Source organism: Mesoplodon mirus (genome assembly GCF_964341445.2).
Source record: "Mesoplodon mirus genome assembly, chromosome: X".
Taxonomy (NCBI): Eukaryota; Metazoa; Chordata; class Mammalia; order Artiodactyla; family Ziphiidae; genus Mesoplodon; species Mesoplodon mirus.
Window position 1 is genome coordinate 62,468,078 of NC_138981.1, and position 8,346 is coordinate 62,476,423.

Genomic DNA, 8,346 nt, shown 5'->3' on the forward strand with positions numbered 1-8,346 from the left:
GGCACAGAGAGTCCCATACAGAATAAATCCAAGGAGAAATACACCAAGACACATATTAATCAAACTGTCAAAAGTTAAACACAAAGAAATCATATTAAAAGCAGCAAGGCAAAAACAACAAATAACACACAAGGGAATCCCCATCAGGTTAACAGCTGATCTCTCAGCAGCAACTCTACAAGCCAGAAGGGAGTGGCAGGACATAATTAAAGTGATGAAGGAGAGAAACCTGCAACCAAGATTACTCTACCCAGCAAGGATCTCATTCAGATTTGATGGAGAAATTAAAACGTTTACAGACAAGCAAAAGCTGAGAGAGTTCAGCACCACCAAACCAGCTCTACAACAAATGCTAAAGGAACTTCTCTAGGCAAGAAGCACAACAGAAGGAATATACCTACAATAACAACCCAAAGCAATTAAGGAAATGGGAAAAGGAACATACATATCAATAATTACCTTAAATGTAAATGGACTAAATGCTCCCACCAAAAGACACAGAGTGGCTGAATGGATACAAAAACAAGACCCATATATATGCTGTCTACAAGAGACCCACTTCAGACCTCGAGACACATACAGATTGAAAGTAAGGGGATGGAAAAAGATATTCCATGCAAATGGAAATCAAAAGAAAGCTGGAGTAGCAATTCTCATATCAGACAAAATAGACTTTAAAATAAAGACTATTAGAAGAGACAAAGAAGGACACTACATAACGATAAAGGGATCGATCCAAGAAGAAGATATAACAATTGTAAATATTTATGCACCCAACATAGGAGCACCTCAATACATACGGCAAATACTAACATCCATAAAAGGGGAAATCGACAGTAACACAATCATAGTAGGGGACTTTAACACCCCACTTTCACCAATGGACAGATCATCCAAAATGAAAATAAATAAGGAAACACAAGCTTTAAATGATACATTAAACAAGATGGACTTAGTTGATATTTATAGGACATTCCATCCAAAAACAACAGAATACACATTTTTCTCAAGTGCTCATGGAACATTCTCCAGGATAGATCATATCTTGGGTCACAAATCAAGCCTTGGTAAATTTAAGAAAATTGAAATTGTATCAAGTATCTTTTCCGACCACAATGCTATGAGACTAGACATCAATTACAGGAAAAGATCTGTAAAAAATACAAACACATGGAGGCTAAACAATACACTACTCAATAACGAAGTGATCACTGAAGAAATCAAAGAGGAAATTAAAAAATACCTAGAAACAAATGACAATGGAGACACGACGACCCAAAACCTATGGGACGCAGCAAAAGCAGTTCTAAGGGGGAAGTTTATAGCAATACAATCCCACCTTAAGAAACAGGAAACATTTCGAGTAAACAACCTGACCCTGCACCTAAAGCAATTAGAGAAAGAAGAACAAAAAACCCCCAAAGCTAGCAGAAGGAAAGAAATCATAAAGATCAGATCAGAAATAAATGAAAAAGAAATGAAGGAAACGATAGCAAAGATCAACCAAACGAAAAGCTGGTTCTTTGAGAAGATAAACAAAATTGACAAACCATTAGCCAGACTCATCAAGAAAAGAAGGGAGAAGACTCAAATCAATAGAATTAGAAATGAAAAAGGAGAAGTAACAACTGACACTGCAGAAATACAAAAGATCATGAGAGATTACTATAAGCAACTCTATGCCAATAAAATGGACAACCTGGAAGAAATGGACAAATTCTTAGAAATGCACAACGTGCCAAGACTGAATCAGGAAGAAATAGAAAATATGAATAGACCAATCACAAGCACTGAAATTGAAACTGTGATTAAAAATCTTCCATCAAACAAAAGCCCAGGACCAGATGGCTTCACAGGCGAATTCTATCAAACATTTAGAGAAGAGCTAACACCTATCCTTCTCAAACTCTTCCAAACAATATCAGAGGAAGGAACACTCCCAAACTCATTCTACGAGGCCACCATCACCTTGATACCAAAACCAGGCAAGGATGTCACAAAGAAAGAAAACTACAGGCCAATATCACTGATGAACATAGATGCAAAAATCCTCAACAAAATACTAGCAAACAGAATCCAACAGCATATTAAAAGGATCATACACCATGATCAAGTGGGGTTTATTCCAGGAATGCAAGGATTCTTCAATATACGCAAATCAATCAATGTGATACACCATATTAACAAGTTGAAGGAGAAAAACCATATGATCATCTCAATAGATGCAGAGAAAGCTTTCGACAAAATTCAACACCCATTTATGATAAAAACCCTGCAGAAAGTAGGCATAGAGGGAACTTTCCTCAACATAATAAAGGCCATATATGACAAACCCACAGCCAGCATCGCCCTCAATGGTGAAAAACTGAAACCATTTCCTCTAAGATCAGGAACAAGACAAGGTTGCCCACTCTCACCACTCCTATTCAACCTAGTTTTGGAAGTTTTAGCCACAGCAATCAGAGAAGAAAAGGAAATAAAAGGAATCCAAATCGGAAAAGAAGAAGTAAAGCTGTCACTGTTTGCAGATGACATGATACTGTACATAGAGAATCCTAAAGATGCTACCGAAAAACTACTAGAGCTAATCAATGAATTTGGTAAAGTAGCAGGATACAAAATTAATGTACAGAAATCTCTGGCATTCCTGTACACTAATGATGAAAAATCTGAAAATGAAATCAAGAAAACACTCCCATTTACCATTGCAACAAAAAGAATAAAATATCTAGGAATAAACCTACCTAAGGAGACAAAAGACCTATATGCAGAAAATTATAAGACACTGATGAAAGAAATTAAAGAAGATACAAATAGATGGAGAGATATACCATGCTCCTGGATTGGAAGAATCAATATTGTGAAAATGACTGTACTACCCAAAGCAATCTACAGATTCAATGCAATCCCTATCAAACTACCACTGGCATTTTTCACAGAACTAGAACAAAAAATTTCAAAATTTGTTTGGAAAAACAAAAGACCCCGAATAGCCAAAGCAATCTTGAGAACGAAAAACGGAGCTGGAGGAATCAGCCTCCCTGACTTCAGACTATACTACAAAGCTACAGTAATTAAGACAGTGTGGTACTGGCATAAAAACAGAAAGATAGATCAGTGGATCAGGATAGAAAGCCCAGAGATAAACCCATGCACATATGGCCAACTTATCTTTGATAAAGGAGGCAGGAATGTACAGTGGAGAAAGGACAGCCTCTTCAATAAGTGGTGCTGGGAAAACTGGACAAGGACATGTAAAAGTTTGAGATTAGATCATTCCCTAACACCATACACAAAAATAAGCTCAAAATTGATTAAAGACTTAAATATAAGGCCAGAAACTATCAAACTCTTAGAGGAAAACATAGGTAGAACACTCTACGACATAAATCACAGCAAGATCCTTTTGGACCCACCTCCTAGAGAAATGGAAATAAAAACAAAGATAAACAAATGGGACCTAATGAAACTTCAAAGCTTTTGCACAGCAAAGGAAACCATAAACAAGACCAAAAGACAACCCTCAGAATGGGAGAAAATATTTGCAAATGAAGCAACTGACAAAGGATTAATCTCCAAAATTTATAAACAGCTCATGCAGCTCAATAGCAAAAAAACAAACAACCCAATCCAAAAATGGGCAGAAGACTTAAATAGGCATTTCTCCAAAGAAGATATACAGACTGCCAACAAACACATGAAAGAATGCTCAACATCATTAATCATCAGAGAAATGCAAATCAAAACTACAATGAGATATCATCTCACACCAGTCAGAATGGCCATCATCAAGAAATCTAGAAACAATAAATGCTGGAGAGGGTGTGGAGAAAAAGGAACACTCTTGCACTGCTGGTGGGAATGTGAATTGGTACAGCCACTATGGAGAACAGTATGGAGGTTCCTTAAAAAACTAAGAATAGAACTACCATATGACCCAGCAATCCCACTACTAGGCATATACCCTGAGAAAACCATAATTCAAAAAGAGACATGTACCAAAATGTTCATTGCAGCTCTATTCACAATAGCCCGGAGCTGGAAACAACCTAAGTGTCCATCATCGGATGAATGGATAAAGAAGATGTGGCACATATATACAATGGAATATTACTCAGCCATAAAAAGAAACGAAACTGAGCTATTTGTAATGAGGTGGATAGACCTAGAGTCTGTCATACAGAGTGAAGTAAGTCAGAAAGAGAAAGACAAATACCGTATGCTAACACACATATACGGAATTTAAAAAAAAAATGGCATGAAGAACCTAGGGGTAAAACGGGAATAAAGACAGAGACCTACTTGAGAATGGACTTGAGGATATGGGGAGGGGGAAGGGTAAGCTGTGACAAAGCGAAAGAGAGGCATGGACATATATACACTACCAAACGTGGGGTAGATAGATGGTGGGAAGCGGCCGCATGGCACAGGGAGATCAGCTCGGTGCTTTGTGACCCCCTGGAGGGGTGGGATGGGGAGGGTGGGAGGGAGGGAGATGCATGAGGGAAGGGATGTGGGAACAGATGTATGTGTATGACTGATTCACTTTGTTATAAAGCAGAAACTAATAAAAAAAAATTGTGTAAAAAAAAAAAAAAATTAACACACTCAAACAGCCAATTGGTCAAAGAAGAAATTGTAATGTAAATTAGAAAATACTTAGAGACAAGTGCAAATAAAAACACATTAAAATTATGCTATGCAGTGAAAACAGTTGTTAGAGGAAAATGTATATCTGTAATTATGTAAATCAAAAAAGAATAAAGGTCTCAGATCAGTAACCTAATTTCACACATGAAGGAGCCAGAAAAAAAAGAAGAAACTATCCCAAAGGTAACAGAAAGAAGGAAATAATAAAGATCAAAGTAGTGATAAAATAGAGACTAAGCAAACAATAGAGAAAATTAATTAGAAGACGGTTCCTTGGAAAGATAAACAAAATCACCAAATGTTTAGTAAGACTAAGAAAAAACAGGGAGTGAGAGTACATACAAATAACTAAGATGAGAAATGTAAGTGGTGACACAACAACTGACCTTAACAAAATTAAATGAATTGTAAGAAAATAGTATAAAAAATTGTACAGCAAATTAGATAACGTAGAAGAAATGGATAAATTCCTTGAAATACACAATTCACCTAAACTGACTCAAGAAGAAATAGAAAATCTCAACAGACCTAACAAGTAAAGAGAATGAATAACTAACATAACACCTGACAAAAAAATTAAGTCCTGAATTAATTTTGGTGATTTCCACCAAACATTTAAAGAAGAAATAAAAACAATATTTTAGTACTCTTTCAAAAAATTAAAGTACTTCCTAACTCATTCTATGAGAACAACATTACTCTGATGCAAGGCCAAATAAAGACATAACAAGGAAGAAAATTATAGATCAATATCCCTTATTAATATAGATGCAAAAGTCCTCAACAAAATCTTAGAAAACCAAATCCAGTTGCATATTAAATGGATTGATGACTCACCATGACCAAGTCAAATTTATTCCAGGAATGCAAGGGTGGTTCAACATAAGAAAATCAATCAATGTAATACATGATGTGAATAGAGCAAAGGGGAAAAAAACCTCATGATCATCTCAATTTATGCAGGAAAGGCATTTGAGAAAATCCAGCATCCTTTTTTGATAAAGACTCTGAAAACTGGGAATATAGGGAAAATTCTGCAACATGATACAGGACATTTATGAAAAACCCACAGTTAACATCATACTCATTGATGAAAGACTGCAAATTTTACCCCTAAGATCACTGACAAGACAAGGATACCCACTTTCATCATTTGCCATTCACGTCTTACTGGAATTACTAGCAATAGCTATTATACAAGAAAAAAGGGGGCATCAGCATTGGAAATGAAGGGGTAAAGCTACCTCTATTCACAGATTATGTGATCTAATCTTTGGAAAATTCAAAAGAATCCACAAGAAAGCTAGTAGAACTAAGAAGCAAGTTCTTCATAATTGCAGGGTACAAATGAAAACAAAAATCAGATGTGTATCTGTACATCAGCAACAATCCAAAATGAAATTAAGAATGGAATTCCATTTATAATAATATCTAAAAGCCTAAATCCAAGGAGAGAAAGGAAATCTTGGGGAGCTGCCATCTGCACCTCCATGACCAGCACAGCCATGCCAGAGCCAACAGGAGACCCAGGCCATCACCCCATCGCTGCTGCTTCTATCCACCTGCTTCCACGTCCTTGGACTCCTTCCAACAGCTTGCTAAAACATGATGGATTACTATGAAGTTCTATGCATGCAGACACATGCTTCATTCAAGGATATTAAAAAGGCTTCTTGGAAACAGGCATCAGCATAGCAACCAGATAAAAATCTTGAGAAGAAAAAGAGGAGAGAAAATTCAAATAGCCAAGGTATATGAGGTGTTTGAGATGTTATCACATATTAAAAAATGGGACATCTATGACAGATATGCTAAAAACAAATGATGGAGGTGGAAGTCATTTTGACAGGCCATTTGAGTTTGGCTTCAGATTCCTTAATCCAGATGTGTTCAGGGAATATTTTGGTGGAAGATACTTTTTTTTATTTGACCTCTTTGAAGACCCACTTGAGAACATATTTGCAGGGGCCCCATGGAAACAAAAGCTGGGGCACAGGGTCATTTTTCTCTGCCTTAAGTGGATTTCCATCTTTTGGAGGTATATGTTCTTCTTTTGACCCAAAATTTACATTGTTCAGTTCACTACGTCATGGGGGACTCACTTCATTCTCTTCCCTGTCATTTGGTGATAGTGGGATGGGCAACTTCAAATCTATGTCAACTTCTACTAAATTAATTAATGGCAGAAAAATCACTACAAAGAGAATTGTCAAGAATGGTGAAGAAAGATTAGAAGTTGAAAAAGATGGCCAGTTAAAGTCCTTAACAATAAAATGCAAGGAGCAGCAGCTATGCTTGGATAAGGAGTAATTGCATGCATTTAACTGAAATGTTAAACTATAAATATAGGAACATTTCTTGAAGATTTAAAATGAATTCAACTTTTAGTATAACTGCACCTAATGTAAAGTATTTATAAACAGTTCACTGGAACCCCTATTTGTCATATGCTTTCAAGTTTATTGTTGGGACCACATAACAGTTCCATATTTTTTGGTCTTTAAAATTGTTGTAAATCTGTATATGCACATTGCTTTTTTTATTAAATGTAATCTAAGGTGGCTTTGATTCTTTTGTACACTAACACCAGCACAGACCTTCTTTTGCATTGTGTTTGAAACATGAGCCAAGTAGTGTCAGTCTGCTGTGAAGTCAGTATTGCCAGGATGAATCTTACACACACACACACACACAAACACACACACACATACATACACAAATTCTATTTTTTTCAGTATTTAGTAGTGAAAGACATTAATGCATTAATGGTAACACACTTTTGATTTAATATAAATTGAGGATGTTTTCTACTTATGCATGAATGCTGGCCACTTAGTACATTTTGACAATTGTTTAAACATGTAATGATAAGCTTAGGTTTAAAAAAGTAAAGCTGGTAAGCTGGGTCTTTGTCATTTGCTTAAAAAAAAGAATGGAAATGTGAATGTGTTTGATGCATTCCTTCCTGAGTGGGACCTGTAAAAACTTAATTAATTTAATTAATTTATGAATTAAATTCTCAGTAATAAATTTAGGCAAAATGCTAGTACACCAAAAATTATAAAACATTTTGCTGAGAGAAATTAAAGAAGACCTAAATAAATGCAAAGACATCCTGTGTTTATGGATTGGAAAACTTAATACTGTTAAGATGAGAATGCTACTCAAAATGATCTACAGATTCAATGCAATCATCAGAATTTTAATGACATTTTTGGTAGAAATCAAAAAGACCCATCCTAAAATTCATATGGAATCTCGAGTCCATGTTAGCCAAAACAATCTTGAAAGAGATGAATAAATTTGGAGGACTTGCAATTCCAAACTTCAAAACTTACTACAAAGCTACAGTAGGTAAAACAGGATGGTACTGGTGTTAAGGACAGACATAGAGATAGGTGGAATAGTATATAAAGGCCAGAAATAAACCCTCACATATATAATCAATTTGTTTTTGACAAATGTGCCAAGACCATTTAGTAGGGAAAGGACAATTTTTTCATAATTGGTGCATGGAAAACTGCATGGATATTCACATGTAAAAGAATGAAACTCGACCCTCATACCATATACATAAATTAACTCAAAATGGATCAAATATCTACATTTATATTGCAAAGCTTTAAAACTCTTAGAAGAAAACACTGCAGAAAATCCTAATGACATTGGATGTGGCAATGATTTCATGAATGACAC

The 8,346-nt window shown here is 35.7% G+C and overlaps 1 pseudogene across 1 annotated transcript; it reads left to right on the forward strand.

The window, feature by feature from the left end:
• Positions 1-6,255: 6,255 nt before the first annotated feature.
• LOC309796911 (dnaJ homolog subfamily B member 6-like) lies at positions 6,256-7,460 on the forward strand (annotated as a pseudogene). The gene has a single exon. The product of its transcript is annotated as a dnaJ homolog subfamily B member 6-like (transcript).
• Positions 7,461-8,346: the final 886 nt, after the last annotated feature.